Source organism: Pristiophorus japonicus, unplaced genomic scaffold (assembly GCF_044704955.1).
Source record: "Pristiophorus japonicus isolate sPriJap1 unplaced genomic scaffold, sPriJap1.hap1 HAP1_SCAFFOLD_272, whole genome shotgun sequence".
Classification (NCBI taxonomy): Eukaryota; Metazoa; Chordata; class Chondrichthyes; family Pristiophoridae; genus Pristiophorus; species Pristiophorus japonicus.
In genome coordinates, this window is record NW_027252472.1 from 268361 (window position 1) to 296225 (window position 27865).

The window sequence follows — 27865 nt, forward strand, 5'->3', positions numbered from 1 at the left end:
GCAGAGAGGATGTTTCCCCTCGTGGGGGAATCTCGAACTAGGGGGCATAATCTCAGAATAAGGGGCTGCACATTTAAGATGGAGATGAGGAAGAATTTCTTCTGGTGAATCTGTGGAATTCTCTGCCCCAGAGAGCTGTGGAGGCTGGGTCATTGAATATATTTAAGGTGGAGATAGACAGATTTTTGAACAATAAGGGAGTGAAGGGTTATGGGGAGCGGGCAGGGAAGTGGAGTTGAGGCCACGATCAGATCAGCCATGATTTTATTAACATAGAAACATAGAAAGTAGGTGCAGGAGCAGGCCATTCGGCCCTTCGAGCCTGTACCACCATTCAATATCATGGCTGATCATGCAACTTCAGTACCCCACTCCTGCTTTCTCCCCATACCCCCTGATCCCTTTAACCGTAAGGGCCACATCTAACTCCCTTTTGAATATATCCAACGAACTGGCCTCAACAACTTTCTGTGGTGGAGAATTCCACAGGTTCACAATTCTCTGGGTGAAGAAGTTTCTCCTCATCTCGGTCCTAAATGGCTTACCCCTTATCCTTAGACTGTGACCCCTGGTTCTGGACTTCCCCAACATTGGAGCTCGAGGTGCGTGGAGAGGCCTATAAAGGCCCAGCGGCTGCGAGAGGCGGCGGCAGATCGGAGGCGGGAGCTCAAGGGGCGTGGAGAGGCCAATAAAGGCCCAGCGGCTGCGAGAGGGGGCGGGAGTGCGAGGTGCGTGGAGAGGCCTATAAAGGCCCAGCTTGTGCAGCTCCAGCCGGGAGAAAAAGCAAAAAAGTAGTAGAAAGAAATCAAAAGGTGACGTCGCAGCCAAAGGGGTAAGTGATTGTTGAGTAGTTTTTCTTTTTCTTTTTTATATCAGTAAGTAACCTGTCGCCAAATTAAGTGTATCTAAGGGTTAAGTCATGGCAGGAGAGCTCGGTCACGTGTTATGCTCCTCCTGTCCAATGTGGGAACTCAGGGACACTTCCGGTGTCCCTCATGACTACGTGTGCAGGAAGTGTATCCGCCTCCAGCTCCTGACGGTCCGTGTTGCGGAGTTGGAGCTGAGGGTGGATTCACTCTGGAGCATCCACGATGCTGAGAATGACCTGAGTAGCACGTGTAGCGAGTTGGTCTTACCGCAGGTGAAGGGTCCACAGCCAGCGAGGGAATGGAAGACCAGCAGGAAGAGCAGTGCAAGGAAGGTAGTGCAGGGGTTCCCTGCGGTCATCCCCCTGTAAAACAGATACACAGCTTTGAATACTGTTGAGGGGGATGACTCATCAGGGGAGGGCAGCAGCAGCCAAGTTCATGGCACCGTGGCTGGCTCTGCTGCACAGGAGAGCAGGAAAAAGAGTGGGAGAGCGATAGTGATAGGGGATTCAATTGTAAGGGGAATAGATAGGCGTTTCTGCGGCCGCAACCGAGACTCCAGGATGGTATGTTGCCTCCCTGGTGCAAGGGTCAAGGATGTCTCGGAGCGGGTGCAGGATATTCTGAAAAGGGAGGGTGAACAGCCAGTTGTCGTGGTGCACATTGGTACCAACGATATTGGTAAAAAAAAGGGATGAGGTCCTACGAGACGCATTTAAGGAGCTAGGAGCTCAATTAAAAAGTAGGACCTCAAAAGTAGTAATCTCGGGATTGCTACCAGTGCCACGTGCTAGTCAGAGTAGAAATCGCAGGATAGCTCAAATGAATACGTGGCTTGAGCAGTGGTGCATAGAAACATAGAAAATAGGTGCAGGAGTAGGCCATTTGGCCCTTCGAGCCTGCACTGCCATTCAATGAGTTCATGGCTGAACATGCAACTTCAGTACTCCATTCCTGCTTTCTCGCCATACCCCTTGATCCCCCTAGTAGTAAGGACTACATCTAACTCCTTTTTGAATATATTTAGTGAATTGGCCTCAACAACTTTCTGTGGTAGAGAATTCCACAGGTTTACCACTCTCTGGGTGAAGAAGTTTCTCCTCATCTCGGTCCTAAATGGCTTACCCCTTATCCTTAGACTGTGACCCCTGGTTCTGGACTTCCCCAACATTAATAAGAACATAAGAAGTAGGAACAGGAGTAGACCATCTAGCCCCTCGAGCCTGCTCCACCACCCAACAAGATCATGGCTGATCTGGCCGTGGACTCAGCTCCACTTACCCGCCCGCTCCCCATAACCCTTAATTCCCTTATTAGTTAAAAATCTATCTATCTGTGATTTGAATACATTCAATGAGCTAGCCTCAACTGCTTCCTTGGGCAGAGAATTCCACAGATTCACAACCCTCTGGGAGAAGAAATTCCTTCTCAACTCGGTTTTAAATTGGCTCCCCCGTATTTTGAGGCTGTGCCCCCAAGTTCTAGTCTCCCCGACCAGTGGAAACAACCTCTCTCCCTCTATCCTGTCTATCCCCTTCATTATTTTAAATGTTTCTAAAAGTTCACCCCTCATCCTTCTGAACTCCAACGAGTCAAGACCCAGTCTACTCAATCTATCATCATAAGGTAACCCCCTCATCTCCGGAATCAGCCGAGTGAATCGTCTCTGTACCCCCTCCAAAGCTAGTATATCCTTCCTTAAGTAAGGTGACCAAAACTGCATGCAGTACTCCAGGTGCGGCCTCACCAATACCAAGTACAGTTGCAGTAGGACCTCCCTGCTTTTGTACTCCATCCCTCTCGCAATGAAGGCCAACATTCCATTTGCCTTCCTGATTACCTGCTGTACCTGCAAACTAACTTTTTGGGATTCATGATCAAGGATCCAAAAGAGTTTCATGATCAAGGACCCCCATGTCCCTCTGCATTCAGCATGTTGTCATTTCTCCCCATTCAAATAATATTCCCTTTTACTGTTTTTTTTCCCAAGGTGGATGACCTCACATTTTCCGACATTGTATTCCATCTGCCAAACCTTAGCCCATTCGCTTAACTTATCTAAATCTCTTGGCAGCCTCTGTGTCCTCTACACAACCCGCTTTCCCACTAATCTTTGTGTCATCTGCAAATTTTGTTACGCTACACTCTGTCCCCTCTTCCAGGTCATCTATGTATATTGTAAACAGTTGTGGTCCCAGCACCGATCCCTGTGGCACACTACTAACCACCGATTTCCAACCCGAAAAGGACCCATTTATACCGACTCTCTGCTTTCTGTTAGCCAGCCAATTTTCGATCCATGCTAATACATTTCCTCTGACTCCATGTACCTTTATCTTCTGCAGCAACCTTTTGTGTGGCACTTTATCAAATGCCTTTTGGAAATCTAAATACACCACATCCATCGGTACACCTCTATCCACCATGCTCGTTATATCCTCAAAGAATTCCAGTAAATTAGTTACACATGATTTCCCCTTCATGAATCCATGTTGCGTCTCCTTGATTGCACTATTCCTATCGAGATGTCCCGCTATTTCTTCCTTAATGATAGCTTCAAGCATTTTCCCCACGACAGATGTTAAACTAACCGGCCTATAGTTACCTGCCTTTTGTCTGCCCCCTTTTTTAAACAGAGGCATTACATTAGCTGCTTTCCAATCCGATGGCACCTCACCAGAGTCCAGAGAATTTTGGTACATTATAACAAATGCATCTGCTATAACTTCCGCCATCTCTTTTAATACCCTGGGATGCATTTCATCAGGACCAGGGGACTTGTCTACCTTGAGTCCCATTAGCTTGTCCAGCACTACCCCCCGAGTGATAGTGATTGTCTCAAGGTCCTCCCTTCCCACATTCATGTGACCAGCAATTTTTGGCATGGTTTTTGTGTCTTCCACTGTGAAGACCGAAGCAAAATAATGTTTAAGGTCTCAGCCATTTCCACATTTCCCATTATTAAATCCCCCTTCTCATCTTCTAAGGGACCAACATTTACTTTAGTCACTCTTCCGTTTTATATATCTGTAAAAGCTTTTACTATCTGTTTTTATGTTTTGCGCAAGTTTACATTCATAATCTATCTTCCCCTTCTTTATTGCTTTCTTAGTCATTCTTTGCTGTCGTTTAAAATTTTCCCAATCTTCTAGTTTCCCACTAACCTTGGCCACCTTATACGCATTGGTTTTTAATTTGATACTCTCCTTTATTTCCTTGGTTATCCACGGCAGGTTATCCCTTCTTTTACCGCCCTTCTTTTTCACTGGAATATATTTTTGTTGCGCACTATGAAAGAGCTCCTTAAAAGTCCTCCACTGTTCCTCAATTGTGCCACCGTTTAGTCTGTGTTCCCAGTCTACTTTAGCTAACTCTGCCCTCATCCCACTGTAGTCCCCTTTGTTTAAACATAGTACACTCGTTTGAGACACTACTTCCTCACCCTCAATCTGTATTACAAATTCAACCATACTGTGATCACTCATTCCAAGAGGATCTTTTACGAGGAGATCGTTTATTATTCCTGTCTCATTACACAGGACCAGATCTAAGATAGCTTGCTCCCTTGTAGGTTCTGTAACATACTGTTCCAAGAAACAATCCCGTATGCATTCTATGAATTCCTACTCAAGGCTACCCCGTGCGATTTGATTTGACCAATCGATATGTAGGTTAAAATCCCCCATGATTACTGCCGTTCCTTTTTCACATGCCTCCATTATTCCCTTGATTATTGTCCGCCCCACCGTGAAGTTATTATTTGGGGGCCTATAAACTACGCCCACCAGTGACTTTTTCCCCTTACTATCTCTAATCTCCACCCACAATGATTCAACATTTTGTTCATTAGAGCCAATATCGTCTCACAACTGCCCTGATATCATCCTTTATTAACAGAGCTACCCCACCTCCTTTCCCTTCTTGTCTATATTTCCGAATTGTCAGATACCCCTGTATGTTTAATTCCCAGTCTTGGCCACCCTGCAACCACGTTTCTGTAATGGCCACCAAATCATACCCATTTGTAATGATTTGTGCCGTCAACTCATTTACTTTATTTCGAATGCTGCGTGCGTTTAGGTAGAGTGTTTTAATACTAGTTTTTAAACCATGATTTTTAGTTTTGACCCCTCCTGCAGCCCCTTTATATTCATACATATTGTCCCTTCCTATCACCTTGTGGTTTACAGACAAAAGGCAGGTAACTATAGGCCGGTTAGTTTAACATTTGTAGTGGGGAAAATGCTTGAAAATATCATTAAGGAAAAAATAGCGGGACATCTAGATAGGAACAGTGCAATCAAGCAGACGCAACATGGATGCATGAAGGGGAAATCATGTGTAACTAATTTACTGGAATTTTTTGAGGATGTAACGAGCATGGTGGATAGAGGTGTGCCGATGGATGTGGTATATTTAGATTTCTAAAAGGCATTCGATAAGGGGCCACACAAAAGGTTACTGCAGAAGATAAAGGTACGCGGAGTCAGAGGAAATGTATTAGCATGGATCGAGAATTGACTGGCGAACAGAAAGCAGAGAGTCGGGATAAATGGGTCCTTTTCGGGTTGGAAATCGGTGGTTAGTGGTGTGCCACAGGGATCGGTGCTGGGACCTCAACTGTTTACAATATACATAGATGACCTGGAAGAGGGGACAGAGTGTAGTGTAACAAAATTTGCAGATGACACAAAGATTAGCGGGAAAGCGGGTTGTGTAAAGGACACAGAGAGGCTGCAGAGATTTAGATAGGTTAAGCGAATGGACTAAGGTTTGGCAGATGGAATACAATGTCGGAAAAAGTGAGGTCATCCACCTTGGGAAAAAAAACAGTAAAAGGGAATATTATTTGAATGGGGAGAAATTACAACATGCTGAGATGCAGAGGGACCTGGGGGTCCTTGTGCATGAAACTCTTTTTGGATCCTTGTGCATGAATCCCAAAAAGTTAGTTTGCAGGTGCAGCAGGTAATCAGGAAGGCGAATGGAATGTTGGCCTTTATTGCGAGAGGGATGGAGTACAAAAGCAGGGAGGTCCTGCTGCAACTGTACAGGGTATTGGTGAGGCCGCACCTGGAGTACTGCATGCAGTTTTGGTCACCTTACTTAAGGAAGGATATACTGGCCTTGGAGGGGGTACAGAGACGATTCACTAGGCTGATTCTGGAGATGAGGGGGTTACCTTATGATGATAGATTGAGTAGACTGGGTCTTTATTCGTTGGAGTTCAGAAGGCTGAGGGGTGATCTTATAGAAACGTTTAAAATAATGAAAGTGATAGACAAGATAGAGGGAGAGAGGTTATTTCCACTGGTCGGGGACACTAGAACTAGGGGGCACAGCCTCAAAATACGGGGGAGCCAATTTAAAACCGAGTTGAGAAGGAATTTCTTCTCCTAGAGGGTTGTGAATCTGTGGAATTCTCTGCCCAAGGAAGCAGTTGAGGCTAGCTCATTGAATGTATTCAAATCACAGATAGATAGATTTTTAACCAATAAGGGAATTAAGGGTTACGGGGAGCGGGCGGGTAAGTTGAGCTGAGTCCACGGCCAGATCATCCATGATCTTGTTGAATGGCGGAGCAGGCTCGAGGGGCTAGATGGCCTACTCCTGTTCCTAATTCTTATGTTCTTATGTTAACATTCTTCCCGTATCTAACCTGTCCAATCCTGTCAGGATTTTATATGTTTCAATGAGATCCCCTCTCATTCTTCTAAATTCCAGTGAATATAAGCCTAGTCGATCCTGTTTTCTTCATATGTCAGTCCTGCCATCCCGGGAATCAGTCTGGTGAACCTTTGCTGCACTCCCCCAATAGCAAGAATGTCCTTCCTCAGATTAGGAGACCAAAACTGAACACAATATTCCAGGTGAGGTCTCACCAAGGCCCTGTACAACTGCAGTAACACCTCCCTGCTCCTATACTCAAATCCTCTCGCTATGAAGGCCAACATGCCATTTGCCTTCTTCACCACCTGCTGTACCTGCATGGCCAACTTTCAATGACTGATGTACTATGACACCCAGGTCTCGTTGCACCTCCCCTTTTCGTAATCTGTCACCATTCAGATAATAATCTGTCTTCTTGTTTTTGCCACCAAAGTGGATAACCTCACATTTATCCACATTATACTGCATCTGCCACACATTTGCCCACTCACCTAACCTGTCCAAGTCACCCTGCAGCCTCTTAGCATCCTCCTCACAGCTCACACTGCCACCCAGCTTAGTGTCATCTGCAAACTTGGAGATATTACATTCAATTCCTTCGTCTAAATCATTAATGTATATTGTAAATAGCTGGTGTCCCAGCACTGAACCCAGCGGCACTCCACTAGTCACTGTCTGCCATTCTGAAAAGGACCCATTTATCCCGACTCTCTACTTCCTGTCTGCCAACCAGTTCTCAATCCATGTCAGTACATTACCCCAATACCATGTGTTTTAATTTTGCACACCAATCTCTTGTGTGGGACCTTGTCAAAGGCGTTTTGAAAGTCCAAATACACCACATCCACTGGTTCTCCCTTATCCACTCTGCTAGTTACATCCTCAAAAAATTCTAGAAGATTTGTCAAGCATGATTTCCCTTTCATAAATCCATGCTGACTTGGACCGATCCTGTCACTGCTTTCCAAATGCGCTGCTATTACATCTTTAATAATTGATTCCAACATTTACCCTACTACCGATGTCAGGCTGACCGGTCTATAATTCCCTGTTTTCTCTCTCCCTCCTTTTTAAAAAAGTGGTGTTACATTAGCTACCCTCCAGTCCTTAGGAACTGATCCAGAGTTGATAGACTGTTGGAAAATGACCACCAATGTATCCACTATTTCTAGGGCCACTTCCTTCAGTACTCTAGGATGCAGACTATCAGGCCCCGGGGATTTATCGGCCTTCAATCCCATCAATTTCCCCAACACAATTTCCTGACTAATATGGATTTCCTTCAGTTCCTCCTTCTCACTAGAGCCTCGGTCCCCTAGTATTTCCGGAAGGTTATTTGTGTCTTCCTTAAATGGCGGAGCAGGCTCAAGGGACCAACTCCTGCTCCTATTTCTTATGTTCGTATTGTAGCGATGAGGAAAGATTGGATAGGCTGAAGTTGTTTTCTTTGGAACAGAGGAGGCGGAGGGGAGATTTAATTGAGGTGTATGAAATTATGAGGGGCCTGGATAGAGTGGATCGGAAGGACCTATTTCCCAGTAAGCAGGGGGCGTAGATTTAAATAATTAATAAAAGGATTAGAGGGGATGTGAGAACGTTTTTTCACCTAGAGGGGGGTCGGGGTCTGGGGCGGAACTCACTGCCTGAAAGGGCGGTAGAGGCAGAAACCCTCACCACAGTTGGCAGTGCACCTTGAAGGGCCGTATGCTACAGGGCTACGGACTGAGAGCGGGAAAGTGGGATTAGGCCGGGGTGGCTCTTGGTCGACTGGTGCGAGGCGGACACGATGGGCCAAAATGGCCTCCTTCCGTGCTGTAAATTTTTATAATTCTAGGACATTAATAAACTTGCAGAATGGGCATATAATTGGCAAATGAAGTTCAACACAGATAAGTGTGAGGTATTACATTTTAGAAACATAGAAATTTACAGGGCAGAAGGGGCCATTTCGGCCCATTGTGTTCGCGCCGGCCGACAAAGAGCCACACGGCCCTCGGTCAGCAGCCCTAAAGGTTACATATAAACCTATGAACAATGAAAGGCAAAGAGCACCCAGCCCAACCAGTCCGCCCCACACAACTGCGACATCCCTTACAATGAAACATTCTACACTCCACCCCGACCGGAGACATGTGATCTCCTGGGAGAGGCAAAAACCAGATAAAAACCCAGGCCAATTTAGGGAGAGAAAAATCTGGGAAAATTCCTCTCCGACCCATCCATAAGAACATAAGAAATTGGATCAGGAGTGGGCCATACAGCCCCTTGAGCCTGCTCCGCCATTTAATACGATCATGGCTGATCCGATCATGGACTCAGCTCCACTTCCCTGCCCGTCCCCTTATCGGTTAAGAAACTGTTTATCTCTGTCTTAAATATATTCAATGTCCCGGCTCCCACAGCTCTCTGAGGCAGCGAATTCCATAGATTTACAACCCTCAGAGAAGAAATTCCTCCTGATCTCAGTTTTAAATGGACGGTCCCTTATTCCAAGACCATGCCCCCTAGTTCTAGTCTCCCCCATCAGTGGAAACATCCTCTCTGCATCCACCTCGTCAAGCCCCCTCATAATCTTATACATTTCGATAAGATCACCTCTCATTCTTCTGAATTCCAATGAGTAGAGGCCCAACCTCCTCAACCTTTCCTCATAAGACAACCCCCTCATCCCCAGAATCAACCAAGTGAACCTTCTCTGATATACAGCAAGTATATCCTTTCGTAAATACGGAGAGCAAAACTGCACGCAGTATTCCAGGTGTGGCCTCACCAATACCCTGTATAACTGTAGCAAGACTTCCCTGCTTTTATACTCCATCTCCTTTGCAATAAAGGCCAAGATACCATTGGCCTTCCTGATCACTTGTTGTACCTTTTGTGTTTCACGCACAAGTAACCCCCAGGTCCTGCTGTACTGCGGCACTTTGCAATCTTTCTCCATTTAAATAATAACTTGCTCTTTGATTTTTTTCTGCCAAAGTGCATGACCTCACACTTTCCCACATTATACTCCATCGGACAAATTTTTGCCCACTCACTGAGCCTGTCTATGTCCTTTTGCAGATTTTTTGTGTCCTCCTCACACATTGCTTTTCCTCCCATCTTTGTATCGTCAGCAAACTACGTTACACTCAGTCCCACTAGTTACACTAGTGCAGGAGATCACCCTGGCCGTATTCGATTCCCTGCAGTACTTACCATTATATCTGCGCCAGCCAACAAGAGGTTATCCAGTCTAATCCCACTTTCCAGCTCTAGGTCTGTAACTCTGCAGGTTACGGCACTTCAAGTGCCCATCCAACCATCTCTTAAATGTGGTGAGGGTTTCTGCATCCACCACCCTTCCAGGCAGCGAGTTCCAGATCCCCACAACCCTCTGCGTAAAGAAGCCTGCCTTCAAAACCTTCCACCAACCACCTTAAAACTATGCCCCCTCGTAATTGTTCCCTCCACCAAGGGAAATAGGCGGCTGCTATCCACTATATCCAGGCCCCTCAAAATTTTATACACCTCAATTTTGGTACGAAGAATAGGCAGGTCACTTATTACTGGGAGGGTGCGAGTCTGGGTGGGGGTAGAGAAACAAAGGGATCTCAGAGTACACATCCACAAATCGCTAAATGTTGCGACACTGGTTAGGAAGGCCATAAAAACCAAGCTCTGGGGTTTATTTTTGGAGGGATAGAATTGAAAAGTAGGGAAGTTATGCTAAACCTGTTTCGAACCTTGGTTAGCCCACACTTGGGAGTACTGTGTACAGTTCTGGCTGCCATATTGTAAAAAGGATATTGAGGCACTGGAGAAGATTAGAAATTTATTTACAGGGCAGAAGGCGGCCACTTCGGGCCCATTGTGTCCGTGCCGACCGACAAAGAGCCGCACGGCACTCGGTCAGCAGCCCTGAAGATCACATATAAACCTACGAACAATGAACAATGACCTTCCCAGCCCAGGGAAACATCCTCCCCGCATCCAGTCTGTCCAACCCCGTCAGAATTTTATACCTTTCAATGAGATCCCCTCTCATTCTTCTAAACTCTAGTGAATACAGGCCTAGTCGACCCAATCTCTCCTCGTACATCAGTCCTGCCATCCCAGGAATCAGTCTGGAGAACCTTCGCTGCACTCCCTCTATGGCAAGTATATCCTTCCTTAGGTAAGGCATATAAATTGGCCAGAAAAAGCAGCAAACCTGAGGACTGGGAGTAATTTAGAATTCAGAAGAGGAGGACAAAGGGTTTAATTAAGAGGGGGAAATAGAGTATGAGAGGAAGCTTGCCAGGAACATAAAAACTGACTGCAAAAGCTTCTATAGATACGTGAAGAGAAAAAGATTAATGAAGACAAACATAGGTCCCTTGCAGTTGAATTCAGGTGAATTTATAATGGAGAACAAAGAAATGGCAGACCAATTGAACAAAGGAAGATACAAATAAACTTCCAGAAATACTAGGGGACCGAGGGTGTAGTGAGAAGGAGGAACTGAAGGATATACTTATTAGGCGGGAAATTCTGTTAGGGAAATTGATGGGACTGAAGGCCGATAAATCCCCGGGACCTGATAGTCTGCATCCCAGAGTACTTAAGGAAGTAGCCCTAGAAATAGTGGATGCATTGGTGATCATTTTCCAACAGTCTATCGACTCTGGATCAGTGGACAAGGGAGAACCAGTGGATGTGGTGTATTTGGACTTTCAAAAGGCTTTTGACAAGGTCCCACACAAGAGATTGGTGTGCAAAATTAAAGCACATGGTATTGGGGGTAATGTATTGACGTGGATAGAGAACTGGTTGGCAGACAGGAAGCAGAGAGTCGGATAAACGGGTCCTTTTTAGAATGGCAGGCAGTGACTAGTGGGGTGCCGCAGGGCTCAGTGCTGGGACCCCAGCTATTTACAATATACATTAATGATTTGGATGAAGGAATTGAAATGGAATATCTACAAGTTTGCAGATGACACTAAACTGGCTGGCAGTGTGAGCTGTGAGGAGGATGCTAAGAGGCTGCAAGATGACTTGGACAGGTTAGGTGAGTGGGCAAATGCATGGTAGATGCAGTATAATGTGGATAAATGTGAGGTTATCCATTATGGCAAAAACAGGAAGGCGGACTATTATCTGAATGGTGGCAGATTAGGAAAAGGGGAGGTGCAACGAGACCTGGGTGTCATGGTTCATCAGTCATTGAAAGTTGGCCATGCAGGTACAGCAGGCGGTGAAGATGGCAAATGGCATGTTGGCCTTCACAGTGAGAGGATTTGAGGATAGGAGCAGGGAGGTCTTACTACAGTTGTACAGGGCCTTGGTGAGGCCTCACCTGGAGTATTGTGTACAGTTTTGGTCTCCTAATCTGAGGAAGGACATTCTTGCTATTGAGGTAGTGCAGCGAAGGTTCACCAGACTGATTCCTGGGATGGCAGGACTGACATATGAGGAAAGACTGGATCGACTGGGCTTATATTCACTGGAGTTTAGAAGGATGAGAGGGGATCTCATAGAAACATATAAAATTCTGACGGGATTGGACAGGTTAGATGCAGGAAGAATGTTCCCGATGTTGGGGAAGTCCAGAACCAGGGGTCACAGTCGAAGGATAAGGAGTAAGCCATTTAGGACCGAGATGAGGAGAAACTTCTTCACCCAGAGAATTGTGAACCTGTGGAATTCTCAAACGCAGAAAGTTGTTGGGGCCAGTTCGTTGGATATATTCAAGAGGGAGTTAGATGTGGCCCTTATGGCTAAAGGGATCAGGGTGTATGGAGAGAAGGCAGGAGTAGGGTATTGAAGTTGCATGATCAGCCATGCTCATATTGAATGGTGGTGCAGGCTCGAAGGGCCGAATGGCCTGCTCCTGCACCTATCTTCTATGTTTCTATGTATTAGCATGGATTGAAAATTGGTTAATAGACAGGAACCAGAGAGTCGGAATAAAGAGAATACCCTGTATAACTGTAGCAAGACTTCCCTGCTTTTATACTCCATCCCCTTTGCAATAAAGGCCAAGATACCATTGGCCTTCCTGATCACTTGCCGTACCTGCATACTAACCTTTTGTGTTTCATGCACAAGTAACCCCCAGGTCCCGCTGTACTGCGGCACTTTGCAATCTTTCTCCATTTAAATAATAACTTGCTCTTTGATTTTTTTCTGCCAAAGTGCATGACCTCACAATTTCCCACATTATACTCCAACTGCCAAATTTTTGCCCGCGCACTTAGCCTGTCTATGTCCAGATGTGGCCGCAAAATCCTGAATATAATATATAACGGGGGCGTACTGTGTATAACGGGAGCGTACTAGAAACATAGAAAATAGGTGCAGGAGCAGGCCATTCGGCCCTTCGAGCCTGCACCACCATTCAATATGATCACTCCCTCAGTACTCCACTCCTGCTTTCTCTCCATACCCCCTGATCCCTTTAGCCGTAAGGGCCACATCTAACTTCCTTTTGAATATATCGAACAAACTGGACCCCAACAACTTTCTGTGGTAGAGAATTCCACAGGTTCACAATTCTCTGGGTGAAGAAATTTCTCCTCATCTCGGTCCTAAATGGCTTACCCCTTATCCTTAGACTGTGAGCCCTGGTTCTGGACTTCCCCAACATCGGGAACATTCTTCCTGCATCTAACCTGTCCAGTCCCGTCAGAATTTTATATGCTTCTACCAGGTCCCCTCTCATCCTTCTAAACTCCAGTGAATATAAGCCCAGTCGATCCAGTCTTTCTTATGTCAGTCCTGCCATCCCGGGAATCAGTCTGGTGAACCTTCGCTGCACTCCCTCAATAGCAAGAATGTCCTTCCTCAGATTAGGAGACCAAAATTGAACACAATATTCCAGGTGGGGTCTCACCAAGGCCTGCAAACTTGGAGAAATTACATTCAATTCCTTCATCTAAATCATTAATGTATATTGTAAAGAGCTGGGGTCCCAGCACTGAGCCCTGCGGTACCCCACTAGTCACTGCCTGCCTTTCTGAAAAGGACCCGTTTATTCCCACGCTCTGCTTCCTGTCTGCCAACCAGTTCGCTATCCACATCAATACATTACCCCCAATACCATGTGCTTTAATTTTGCACACCAATCTCTTGTGTGGGACCTTGTCAAAAGCCTTTTGAAAGTCCAAATACGCCACATCCATTGGTTCTCCCTTGTCCACTCTGCTCGTTACATCCTCAAAAAATTCCAGATTTGTCAAGCATAATTTCCCTTTCATAAATCCATGCTGACTTGGACCGATCCTGTCACTGCTTTCCAAATGCGCTGCTATTTCATCCTTAATGATTGATTCCAACATTTTCCCCACTACTGATGTCAAGCTAACCGGTCTATAATTACCCGTTTTCTCTCTCCCTCCTTTTTTAAAAAGTGGTGTTACTGATCCAGAGTCGATAAACTGTTGGAAAATGATCACCAATGCATCCACTATTTCTCGGCCTTCAATCCCATCAATTTCCCCAACACAATTTCTCACCGAGTAAGGATATCCTTCAGTTCCTCCTTCTCACTGGACCCACTTTCCCCTAGTACATTCGGAAGGTTATTTGTGTCTTCCTTCGTGAAGACAGAACCGAAGTATTGGTTGAATTGGTCTGCCATTTCTTTGTTCCCCATTATAAATTCACCTGAATCCGACTGTAAGGGACCTACGGTTGTCTTCACTAATCTTTTTCTCTTCACATATTTGTAGAAGCTTTTGCAGTCAGTTTTTATGTTCCCTGCAAGCTTCCTCTCATACTCTATTTTCCCCCTCTTAATTAAACCCTTAGTCCTTCTCTGCTGAATTATAAATTTCTCTCAGTCCTCAGGTTTGCTGCTTTTTCTGGCCAATTTATATGCCTCTTCCTTGGAGTCCTTATTGTGTTTGGAAATTGATGGGATTGAAGGCCGATAAATCCCCAGGGCCTGATGGTCTGCATCCCAGAGTACTTCAGGAGGTGGCCTTGGAAATAACGGATGCATTGACAGTCATTTTCCAACATTCCATTGACTCTGGATCAGTTCCTATCGAGTGGAGGGTAGCCAATGTAACCCCACTTTTTAAAAAAGGAGGGAGAGAGAAAACAGGGAATTATAGACCGGTCAGCCTGACCTCAGTAGTGGGTAAAATGATGGAATCAATTATTAAGGATGTCATAGCAGCACATTTGGAAAGAGGTGACATGATAGGTCCAAGTCAGCATGGATTTGTGAAAAGGAAATCATGCTTGACAAATCTTCTGGAATTTTTTGAGGATGTTTCCAGTAGAGTGGAGAAGGGAGAACCAGTTGATGTAGTGTATTTGGACTTTCAGAAGGCTTTCGACAAGGTCCCACACAAGAGATTAATGTGCAAAGTTAAAGCACATGGGATTGGGGGTAGTGTGCTGATATGGATTGAGAACTGGTTGAGACACAGGAAGCAAAGAGTAGGAGTAAATGGGTACTTTTCAGAATAGCAGGCAGTGACTAGTGGGGTACTGCAAGGTTCTGTGCTGGGGCCCCAGCTGTTTACATTGTACATTAATGATTCAGACAAGGGGATTAAATGTAGTATCTCCAAATTTGCAGATGACACTAAGTTGGGTGGCAGTATGAACTGCGAGGAGGATGCTATGAGGCTGCAGAGCGACTTGGATAGGTTAGGTGAGTGGGCAAATTCATGGCAGATGAAGTATAATGTGAATAAATGTGAGGTTATCCACTTTGGTTGTAAAAACAGAGAGACGGACTATTATCTGAATGGTGACAGATTAGGAAAAGGGGAGGTGCAACGAGACCTGGGTGTCATGGTACATCAGTCATTGAAGGTTGGCATGCAGGTACAGCAGGCGGTTAAGAAGGCAAATGACATGTTGGCCTTCATAGCAAGGGGTTTTGAGTACAGGGGTAGGGAGGTGTTGCTACAGTTGTACAGGGCCTTGGTGAGGCCACACCTGGAGTATTGTGTACAGTTTTGGTCTCCTAACCTGAGGAAGGACATTTTTGCTATTGAGGGAGTGCAGCGAAGGTTCACCAGACTGATTCCCGGGATGGCGGGACTGACATATCAAGAAAGACTGGATCAACTGGGCTTGTATTCACTGGAGTTCAGAAGAATGAGAGGGGATCTCACAGAAACGTTTAAAATTCTGACGGGTTTAGACAGGTTAGATGCAGGAAGAATGTTCCCAATGTTGGGGAAGTCCAGAACCAGGGGTCACAGTCTAAGGATAAGGGGTAAGCCATTTAGGACCGAGATGAGGAGAAACTTCTTCACCCAGAGAGTGGTGAACCTGTGGAATTCTCTACCACAGGAAGTTGTTGAGGCCAATTCACTAAATATATTCAAAAAGGAGTTAGATGAAGTCCTTGCTACTAGGGGGATCAAGGGGTATGGCGAGAAAGCAGGAATGGGGTACTGAAGTTGCATGTTCAGCCATGAACTCATTGAATGGCGGTGCAGGCTCGAAGGGCCGAATGGCCTGCTCCTGCACCTATTTTCTATGTTAACACGATCCTTAATTTCCCTTGTTAGCCACAGTTGAGCCACCTTCCCCGTTTTATTTTTACTCCAGACAGGGATGTACAATTGCTGAAGTTCATCCATGTGATCTTTAAATGTTTGCCATTGCCTATCCACCGTTAACCCTTTAAGTATCCTTTGCCAGTCTTTTCTAGCCAATTCACGCCTCAAACCATCGAAGTTACCTTTCCTTAAGTTCAGGACCCTAGTTTCCGAATTAACTTTGTCACTCTCTATCTTAATAAAGAACTCTACCATATTATGGTCACTCTTCCCCAAGGGGCCTCGCACAACAAGATTGCTAATTAGTCCCTTCTCATTACACATCACCCAGTCTAGGATGGCCAGCTCTCTGTTTGGTTCCTCGACATACCGGTCGAGAAAACCATCCCTAATACACTCCAGGAAATCCTCCTCCACCGCATTGCTACCAGTTTGGTTAGCCCAATTAATATGTAGATTAAAGTCGCCCATGATAACTGCTGTACCTTTATTGCACACGTCCCTTATTTCTTGTTTGATGCTGTCCCCAACCTCACTACTACTGTTTGGTGGTCTGTACACAACTCCCACTAGCGTTTTCTGCCCTTTGGTATTCCGTAGCTCCACCCATACCGATTCCACATCATCCAAGCTAATGTCCTTCCATAGAAACATAGAAACATAGAAAATAGGTGCAGGAGTCGGCCATTCGGCCCTGTGAGCCTGCACCACCATTCAATAAGATCATGGCTGATCACTCCCTCAGTACCCCTTTCCTGCTTTCTCTCCATACCCTTTGATCCCTTTAGCCGTAAGGGCCATATCTAACTCCCTCTTGAATATATCCAATGAACTGGCATCAACAACTCTCTGCGGCAGAGAATTCCACAGGTTAACAACTCTCTGAGTGAAGAAGTTTCTCCTCATCTCAGTCCTAAATGGCTTACCCCTTATCCTAAGACTATGTCCCCTGGTTCTGGACTTCCCCAACATCAGGAACATTCTTCCCGCATCAAACCTGTCCAATCCCGTCAGAATCTTATACGTTTCTATGAGATCCCCTCTCATCCTTCTAAACTCCAGTAAATATAAGCCGAGTCGATCCAGTCTTTCTTCACATGCCAGTCCAGCCATCCCGGGAATCAGTCTGGTGAACCTTCGCTGCACTCCCTCAATAGCAAGAACATCCTTCCTCAGATTAGGAGACCAAAACTGAACACAATATTCCAGGTGTGGCCTCACCAAGGCCCTGTACAACTGCAGCAAGACCTCCCTGCTCCTATACTCAAATCCTCTTGCTATGAAGGCCAACATACCATTTGCCTTCTTCACCGCCTGCTGTACCTGCATGCCAACTTTCAATGATTGATGTACCATGGGATCCAGGTCTCATTACACCTCCCCTTTTCCTCATCTGCCGCCATTCAGATAATATTCTGCATTCGTGTTTTTGCCCCCAAAATGGATAACCTCACATTTATCCACATTATACTGCATCTGCCATGCATTTGCCAATTCACCTAACCTGTCCAAGTCACCCTGCAACCTCTTAGCGTCCTCCTCACACCGCCACCCAGCTTCGTGTCATCTGTAAACTTGGAGATATTACACTCAATTCCTTCATCTAAATCGTTAATGTATATTGTAAATAGCTGGGGTCCCAGCACTGAGCCCTGCGGCACTCCACTAGTCACTGCCTGCCATTCTGAAAAGGACCCGTTTATCCCGACTCTCTGTTTCCTGTCTGCCAACCAGTTCTCTATCCACGTCAGTACATTACCCCCAATATCATGTGCTTTGATTTTGCACACCAATCTCTTGTGCGGGACCTTGTCGAAAGCCTTTTGAAAGTCCAAATACACCACATCCACTGGTTCTCCCTTGTCCACTTTGCTGGTTACATCCTCAAAAAATTTCAGAAGATTCGTCAAGCATGATTTCCCTTTCATAAATCCATGCTGACTTGGTCCGATCCTGTCACTGCTTTCCAAATGCGCTGCTATTTCATCCTTAATGATTGATTCCAACATTTTTCTTACTATTGCATTAATTTCCTCTTTAACCAGCAATGCCACCCCGCCTCCTTTTCCTCTCTGTCTATCCTTCCTAAATGCTGAATACCCCTGGATGTTGCTTTCCCAGCCTTGGTCACCCTGGAGCCATGTCTCCGTGATGCCAATCACATCATACCCGTTAACTGCTGTCTGCGCAGTTAGTTCATCCACCTTATCCCGAATACTCCTCGCATTGAGGCACAGAGCCTTCAGGCTTGTCGTTTTAACACACTTTGACCCTTTAGAATTTTGCTGTAATGTGGCCCTTTTTGTTTTTTGCCTTGGGTTTCTCTGCCCTCCACTTTTACTATTCTTCTTTCTATCTTTTGCTTCTGCCTCCATTTGATTTCCCTCTGTCTCTCTGCATAGGTTCCCATGCCCCTGCCATATTAGTTTAACTCCTCCCCAACAGCACTAGCAAACACTCCCCCTGGGACATTGGTTCCGGTCCTGCCCAGGCGCAGACCATCCGGTTTGTACTGGTCCCACCTCCCCCAGAACCGGTTCCAATGCCCCAGGAATTTGAATCCCTCCCTGCTGCACCACTGCTCAAGCCACGTATTCATCTGAGCTATCCTGCGATTCATACTCTGACTAGCACGTGGTACTGGTAGCAATCCTGAGATTACTACTTTTGAGGTCCTACTTTTTAATTTAACTCCTAGCTCCCTAAATTCGTCTCGAAGGACCTCATCCCGTTTTTTTACATATATCATTGGTACCTATATGCACCACGACAACTGGCTGTTCACCCTCCCTTTTTAGAATGTCTTGCACCCGCTCTGAGACATCCTTGACACTTGCACCAGGGAGGCAACATACCATCCTGGAGTCTCGGTTGCGTCCGCAGAAACGTCTATCTATTCCCCTTACTATCGCTCTCCCACTCTTTTTCCTTCCCTCCTGTGCAGCAGAGCCACCCACGGTGCCATGAACTTGGCTGCTGCTGTCCTCCCCTGATGAGTCATCCCCCTCAACAGTACCCAAAGCGGTGTATCTGTTTTGCAGGGGGATGACCGCAGGGGACCCCTGCACTACCTTCCTTGCACTGCTCTTCCTGTTGGTCACCCATCCCCTATCTGGCTGTGTACCCTTTACCTGCGGTGAGACCAACTCACTAAACGTGCTATTCACGTCATTCTCAGCAGAGTGAATCCACCCGCAGCTCCAGGGCCGCAACGCGGTCCGTCAGGAGCTGCAGCCGGACACACTTCCCGCACACGTAGTCGTCAAGGACACCGGAAGCGTCCCTGACTTCCCACATAGTAGAGGAGGAGCATAACACGTGTCCGAGCTGTCCTGCCATGACTTAACCCCTAGATTAACTTAATTTGGCAACAATAATGTTAAAAGGTGTATATAACGGGGGCGTGCTGTGTATCGCGGGAGCGTGCTGTGTGTAGTGGGGGCGTGCTGCGTATTATGGGGTGTAATGGTGCATATTATGGGGTGTAATGGTGCAATGCTGCATATTATGGGGTGCAATGCTGCATATTATGGGCTGTAATGCTGCATATTATGGGCTGTAATGCTGCATATTATGGGGTGCAATGCTGCATATTATGGGGTGTAATGCTGCATATTATGGGGTGCAATGCTGCATATTATGGGGTGCATTGCTGCATATTATGGGGTGTGATGCTGCATATTATGGGGTGTATTGCTGCATATTATGGGGTGTATTGCTGCATATTATGGGGTGTATTGCTGCATATTATGGGGTGTAATGCTGCATATTATGGGGTGCAATGCTGCATATTATGGGGTGTAATGCTGCATATTATGGGGTGTATTGCTGCATATTATGGGGTGCAATGCTGCATATTATGGGGAGTAATGCTGCATATTATGGGGTGTATTGCTGCATATTATGGGGTGTAATGGTGCATATTATGGGGTGCAATGCTGCATATTATGGGGTGCAATGCTGCATATTATGGGGTGCAATGCTGCATATTATGGGGTGTATTGCTGCATATTATGGGGTGCGATGCTGCATATTATGGGGTGTATTGTTGCATATTATGGGGTGTATTGTTGCATATTATGGGGTGTAATGCTGCATATTATGGGGTGTATTGCTGCATATTATGGGGTGTGATGCTGCATATTATGGGGTGCGATGCTGCATATTATGGGGTGCGATGCTGCATATTATGGGGTGCGATGCTGCATATTATGGGGTGCGATGCTGCATATTATGGGGTGCGATGCTGCATATTATGGGGTGCGATGCTGCATATTATGGGGTGCGATGCTGCATATTATGGGGTGCGATGCTGCATATTATGGGGTGCGATGCTGCATATTATGGGGTGCGATGCTGCATATTATGGGGTGCGATGCTGCATATTATGGGGTGCGATGCTGCATATTATGGGGTGCGATGCTGCATATTATGGGCTGTAATGCTGCATATTATGGGGTGTATTGCTGATATTATGGGGTGTATTGCTGCATATTATGGGCTGTAATGCTGCATATTATGGGGTGCAATGCTGCATATTATGGGGTGCAATGCTGCATATTATGGGGTGTAGCTGCATATTATGGGCTGTAATGCTGCATATTATGGGGTGTATTGCTGATATTATGGGGTGTAATGCTGCATATTATGGGGTGCAATGCTGCATATTATGGGGTGTAATGCTGCATATTATGGGGTGTATTGCTGCATATTATGGGGTGCAATGCTGCATATTATGGGGTGTAATGCTGCATATTATGGGGTGTAATGCTGCATATTATGGGGTGTAATGCTGCATATTATGGGGTGTAATGCTGCATATTATGGGGTGTAATGCTGCATATTATGGGGTGTATTGCTGCATAGTAGGAATCGCAGGATAGCTCAGATGAATACGTGGCTTGAGCAATGGTGCAGCAGGGAGGAATTCAAATTTCTGGGGCATTGGAACCGGTTCTGGGGGAGGTGGGACCAGTACAATCCGGACGGTCTGCACCTGGGCAGAATCGGAACCAATGTCCTCGGGGGAGTGTTTGCTAGTGCTGTTGGGGAGGAGTTAAACTAATATGGCAGGGGGATGGGAACCAATGCAGGGAGATAGAGGGAAACAAAAAGGAGGCAAAAACAAAAGACAGAAAGGAGATGAGGAAAAGTGGAGGGCAGAGAAACCCAAGGCAAAGAACAAAAAGGGCCATTGTACAGCAAAATTCTAAAAGGACAGAGGGTATTAAAAAAACAAGCCTAAAGGCTTTGTGTCTTAATGCAAGGAGTATCCGCAATAAGGTGGATGAATTAACTGTGCAAATAGATGTTAACAAATATGATGTGATTGGGATTACGGAGACGTGGCTCCAGGATGATCAGGGCTGGGAACTCAACATCCAGGGGTATTCAACATTCAGGAAGGATAGAATAAAAGGAAAAGGAGGTGGGGTAGCATTGCTGGTTAAGGAGGAGATTAAGGCAATAGTTAGGAAGGACATTAGCTTGGATGATGTGGAATCTATATGGGTAGAGCTGCAGAACACCAAAGGGCAAAAAACGTTAGTGGGAGTTGTGTACAGACCTCCAAACGGTAGTAGTGATGTTGGGGAGGGCATCAAACATGAAATTAGGGGTGCGTGCAATAAAGGTGCAGCAGTTATAATGGGTGACTTTAATATGCACATAGATTGGGCTAACCAAACTGGAAGCAATACGGTGGAGGAGGATTTTCTGGAGTGCATAAGGGATGGTTTTTTAGACCAATATGTCGAGGAACCAACTAGGGGGGAGGCCATCTTAGACTGGGTGTTATGTAATGAGAGAGGATTAATTAGCAATCTCGTTGTGCGAGGCCCCTTGGGGAAGAGTGACCATAATATGGTGGAATTCTGCATTGGGATGGAGAATGAAACAGTTAATTCAGAGACCATGGTCCAGAACTTAAAGAAGGCTAACTTTGAAGGTATGAGGCGTGAATTGGCTGGGATGGATTGGCGAATGATACTTAAGGGGTTGACTGTGGATGGGCAATGGCAGACATTTAGAGACCGCATGAATGAACTACAACAATTGTACATTCCTGTCTGGCATAAAAATAAAAAAGGGAAGGTGGCTCAACCGTGGCTATCAAGGGAAATCAGGAATAGTATTAAAGCCAAGGAAGTGGCATACAAATTGGCCAGAAATAGCAGCGAACCTGGGGACTGGGAGAAATTTAGAACTCAGCAGAGGAGGACAAAGGGTTTGATTAGGGCAGGGAAAATGGAGTATGAGAAGAAGCTTGCAGGGAACATTAAGACAGATTGCAAAAGTTTCTATAGATATGTAAAGAGAAAAAGGTTAGTAAAGACAAACGTAGGTTCGCTGCAGTCAGAATCAGGGGAAGTCATAACGGGGAACAAAGAAATGGCAGACCAATTGAACAAGTACTTTGGTTCGGTATTCACTGAGGAGGACACAAACAACCTTCCGGATATAAAAGGGGTCGGAGGGTCTAGTAAGGAGGAGGAACTGAGGGAAATCCTTATTAGCCGGGAAATTGTGTTGGGGAAATTGATGGGATTGAAAGCCGATAAATCCCCAGGGCCTGATGGACTGCATCCCAGAGTACTTAAGGAGGTGGCCTTGGAAATAGTGGATGCATTGACAGTCATTTTCCAACATTCCATAGACTCTGGATCAGTTCCTATCGAGTGGAGGGTAGCCAATGTAACCCCACTTTTTAAAAAAGGAGGGAGAGAGAAAACAGGGAATTATAGACCGGTCAGCCTGACATCGGTAGTGGGTAAAATGATGGAATCAATTATTAAGGATGTCATAGCAGTGCATTTGGAAAGAGGTGACATGATAGGTCCAAGTCAGCATGGATTTGTGAAAGGGAAATCATGCTTGAGAAATCTTCTGGAATTTTTTGAGGATGTTTCCAGTCGAGTGGATAAGGGAGAACCAGTTGATGTGGTATATTTGGACTTTCAGAAGGCGTTCGACAAGGTCCCACACAAGAGATTGATGTGCAAAGTTAGAGCACATGGGATTGGGGGTAGTGTACTGACATGGATTGAGAACTGGTTGTCAGACAGGAAGCAAAGAGTAGGAGTAAATGGGTACTTTTCAGAATGGCAGGCAGTGACTAGTGGGGTACCGCAAGGTTCTGTGCTGGGGCCCCAGCTGTTTACACTGTACATTAATGATTTAGATGAGGGGATTAAATGTAGTATCTCCAAATTTGCGGATGACACTAAGTTGGGTGGCAGTGTGAGCTGCGAGGAGGATGCTGTGAGGCTGCAGGGTGACTTGGACAGGTTAGGTGAGTGGGCAAATGCATGGCAGATGCAGTATAATGTGGATAAATGTGAGGTTATCCACTTTGGTGGTAAAAACAGAGAGACAGACTATTATCTGAATGGTGACAGATTAGGAAAAGGGGAGGGGCAAAGAGACCTGGGTGTCATGGTACATCAGTCATTGAAGGTTGGCATGCAGGTGCAGCAGGCGGTTAAGAAAGCAAATGGCATGATGGCCTTCATAGCAAGGGGATTTGAGTACAGGGGCAGGGAGGTGTTGCTACAGTTGTACAGGGCATTGGTGAGGCCACACCTGGAGTATTGTGTACAGTTTTGGTCTCCTAACCTGAGGAAGGACATTCTTGCTATTGAGGGAGTGCAGCGAAGGTTCATCAGACTGATTCCCGGGATGGCGGGACTGACCTATCAAGAAAGACTGGATCAACTGGGCTTGTATTCACTGGAGTTCAGAAGAATGAGAGGGGACCTCATAGAAACATTTAAAATTCTGACGGGGTTAGACAGGTTAGATGCAGGAAGAATGTTCCCAATGTTGGGGAAGTCCAGAACCAGAGGTCACAGTCTAAGGTTTAAGGGGTAAGCCATTTAGGACCGAGATGCGGAGGAACTTCTTCACCCAGAGAGTGGTGAACCTGTGGAATTCTCTACCACAGAAAGTTGTTGAGGCCAATTCACTAAATATATTCAAAAGGGAGTTAGATGAGGTCCTTACTACTAGGGGGATCAAGGGGTATGGCGAGAAAGCAGGAATGGGGTACTGAAGTTGAATGTTCAGCCATGAACTCATTGAATGGCGGTGCAGGCTAGAAGGGCCGAATGGCCTACTCCTGCACCTATTTTCTATGTTTCTATATTATGGGGTGCGATGCTGCATATTATGGGGTGCGATGCTGCATATTATGGGGTGCGATGCTGCATATTATGGGGTGTATTGCTGCATATTATGGGGTGTATTGCTGCATATTATGGGGTGCGATGCTGCATATTATGGGGTGCGATGCTGCATATTATGGGGTGCGATGCTGCATATTATGGGGTGCAATGCTGCATATTTTGGGGTGTATTGCTGCATATTATGGGGTGTAATGCTGCATATTATGGGGTGTATTGTTGCATATTATGGGTGTAATGCTGCATATTATGGGGTGTAATGCTGCATATTATGGGGTGTATTGTTGCATATTATGGGGTGTGATGCTGCATATTACGGGGTGTATTGCTGCATATTACGGGGTGTATTGCTGCATATTACGGGGTGTATTGCTGCATATTACGGGGTGTATTGCTGCATATTACGGGGTGTATTGCTGCATATTACGGGGTGTAATGCTGCATATTACGGGGTGTAATGCTGCATATTACGGGGTGTAATGCTGCATATTATGGGGTGTATTGCTGCATATTATGGGGTGTATTGCTGCATATTATGGGGTGTATTGCTGCATATTATGGGGTGTATTGCTGCATATTATGGGGTGTATTGCTGCATATTATGGGGTGTATTGCTGCATATTATGAGGTGTATTGCTGCATATTATGGGGTATAATGCTGCATATTATGGGGTGTATTGTAGCATATAATGGGGTGTATTGCTGCATATTATGGGGTGTAATGCTGCATATTATGGGGTGTAATGCTGCATATTATGGGGTGTAATGCTGCATATTATGGGGTGTATTGCTGCATATTATGGGGTGTATTGCTGCATATTATGGGGTGTATTGCTGCATATTATGGGGTGTATGGGGTATAATGCTGCATATTATGGGGTGTAATACTGCATATTATGGGGTGTAATGCTGCATATTATGGGGTGTATTGCTGCATATTATGGGGTGTAATGCTGCATATTATGGGGTGTATTGCTGCATATTATGGGGTGTATTGCTGCATATTATGGGGTGTAATGCTGCATATTATGGGGTGTAATGCTGCATATTATGGGGTGCATTGCTGCATATTATGGGGTGTAATGCTGCATATTATGGGGTGTAATGCTGCATATTATGGGGTGTATTGCTTCATATTATGGGGTGTATTGCTGCATATTACGGGGTGTATTGCTTCATATTATGGGGTGTATTGCTGCATATTATGGGGTGTAATGCTGCATATTATGGGGTGTAATGCTGCATTTAATGAGATGCAATGCCCCCCCCACCCACACAATGGGCTGCACCTCTGCCCTGGGTCTGCATTGCACACACTCCAGCGCCCTCCTACCTGCAGCGAGCCCCTGGTGGGACGGGCTGGGCTGGCCTGTGCCCGGGCCCCCGGTGGTCCTCAGTCCTTCTCCTCCCTCAGCCGGATCTGCAGAAAGCCCAGCCCAGCACCCAGCCTGCTCTGCGCCCCGCGCAGGCGCCGCCCAGTGCCCTCCCCGCTCTCCCAGATACAGCGCTTTCCCAGCCGCGCCGCATGCTGGGTTGCCCGCGCCGCCATTGCTGAGGCGGGGCCCCAGAAGTGGGCGGGTCCATTTGCAAGGCAATGGAGGCAAATTTGTTGCCAGTGAGCGGGTCAGGAGCTCGGGGCCGGGTCCCTATGGGTCTCTCTCCCTCCCCGGGTGAGGCGCTGAGGAGAAGGGGTGAGGTTCCCCCTCCCTCCCTCCACTTTTCGCTGCCCAGAGTTGAGGCCGAACCAGTGTTTTATACAGGTTCATCACAGTTCCTTGCTATTGCATTCTATGCCACTATTTACGAAGCCCAGGATCCCGTAGGCTTTTTTAACCACTTTCTCAACCTGCTCAACCACCTTCAAAGATTTGTGCGCACATACCTCGCCATAACCTTCACTGCTCCAAGGAGAACAGCCCTGGCTTCCTTTTCACATTCAATCTTGTGTATTCAAAGGAATACAAAACTCGTCTGTGCAACTTTCCATCATAATTTAACTCTTTTAGGCCCTGGCTGAGACTGCCCTGCACTCCAAGGCCAGTATATCCTCCCTGAGGTGAGGTGCGGTGCACAGAACTGAACACAGTTCTACCGTCCTCCTACAGTCTCTATCCCCTGTTACTACCAGGGAATAAACATAAGAAATAGGAGCAGGAGTGGGCCATTTGGCCCCTCGAGCCTGCTCCGCCATTTAATACGACCATGGCTGAGCCGATCATGGACCCAGCTCCACTTCCCTGCCCGCCATCTTATCCCCTTATCGGTTAAGAAACTGTCTATTTCTGTTTTAAATATATTCAATGTCCCGGTTTCCACAGCTCTCTGAGGCAGCAAATTCCACAGATTTACAACCCTCTGAGAGAAGAAATTCCTCCTCATCTCAGTTTTAAACGGGCGCCCCTTATTCTAAGACCATGCCCCCTAGTTCTAGTCTCCCCCATCAGTGGAAACATCCTCTCTGCATCCACCTTGTCGAGCCCCCTCATAATCTTATACATTTCGATAAGATCACCTCTCATTCTTCTGAATTCCAATGAGTAGAGGCCCAACCTACTCAACCTTTCCTCATAAGTCAATCCCCCTCATCCCCAGAATCACCCTAGTGAACCTTCTCTGAACTGCTTCCAAAGCAAGTACATCCTTTCGTAAATATGGAAACCAAAACTGCACGCAGTATTCCAGGTGTGGCCTCACCAATACCCTGTAGAACTGTAGCAAGACTTCCCTGCTTTTATACTCCATCTCCTTTGCAATAAAGGCCAAGATACCATTGGCCTTCCTGATCACTTGCTGTACCTGCATACTATCCTTGTGTTTCATGCACAAGTACCCCCAGGTCCCGCTGTACTGCAGCACTTTGCAATCTTTCTCCATTTAAATAATAACTTGCTCTTTGATTTTTTTCTGCCAAAGTGCATGACCTCACACTTTCCAACATTATACTCTGACAAATTTTTGCCCACTCACTGAGCCGGTCTCTGTCCTTTTGCAGATTTTGTGTGTCCTCCTCACACATTGCTGTTCCTCCCATCTTTGTATCGTCAACAAACTTGGCTACGTTACACTCAGTCCCCTCTTAGGTGTCAAAATTAGGAAGGCAGAATATTATCTGAATGCAGTATAATGTGGATAAATGTGAGGTTATCCACTTTGGCGACAGATTAGGAAAAGGGGAGGTGCAACGAGACCTGGGTGTCATGGTACATCAGTCATTGAAAGTTGGCATGCAGGTACAGCAGGCGGTGAAGAAGGCAAATGGCATGTTGGCCTTCATAGCGAGAGGATTTGAGTTTCGGAGCAGGGAGGTCTTACTGCAGTTGTACAGGGCCTTGGTGAGGCCACACCTTGAATATTGTGTTCAGTTTTGGTCTCCTAATCTGAGGAAGGATATTCTTGCTATTGAGGGAGTGCAGCGAAGGTTCACCAGACTGATTCCCAGGATGGCAGGACTGACATATGAAGAAAGACTGGATCGACTGGGCTTATATTCACTGGAGTTTAGAAGAATGAGAGAGGATCTCATAGCAGCATATAAAATTCTGACGGGATTGGACAGGTTAGATGCAGGTAGAATGTTCCCGATGTTGGGGAAGTCCAGAACCAGGGGACACAGTCTAAGGATATGGGGTAAGCCATTTAGGACCGAGATGAGGAGAAA

The 27865-nt window shown here is 46.1% G+C and overlaps 1 protein-coding gene across 1 annotated transcript in view; it reads right to left on the minus strand.

Moving 5' to 3' along the window:
- The window catches only part of LOC139247549 (zinc finger protein 721-like), a 59440-nt gene extending 33823 nt beyond the window's left edge, over window positions 1-25617 (minus strand). Inside the window, exon 1 of the mRNA XM_070871657.1 lies at window positions 25541-25617. The gene's annotated coding sequence lies outside the window, so the exon portion shown is untranslated. The remainder of the gene's footprint in view (window positions 1-25540) is intronic.
- Between the last annotated feature and the right edge of the window lie 2248 nt (window positions 25618-27865).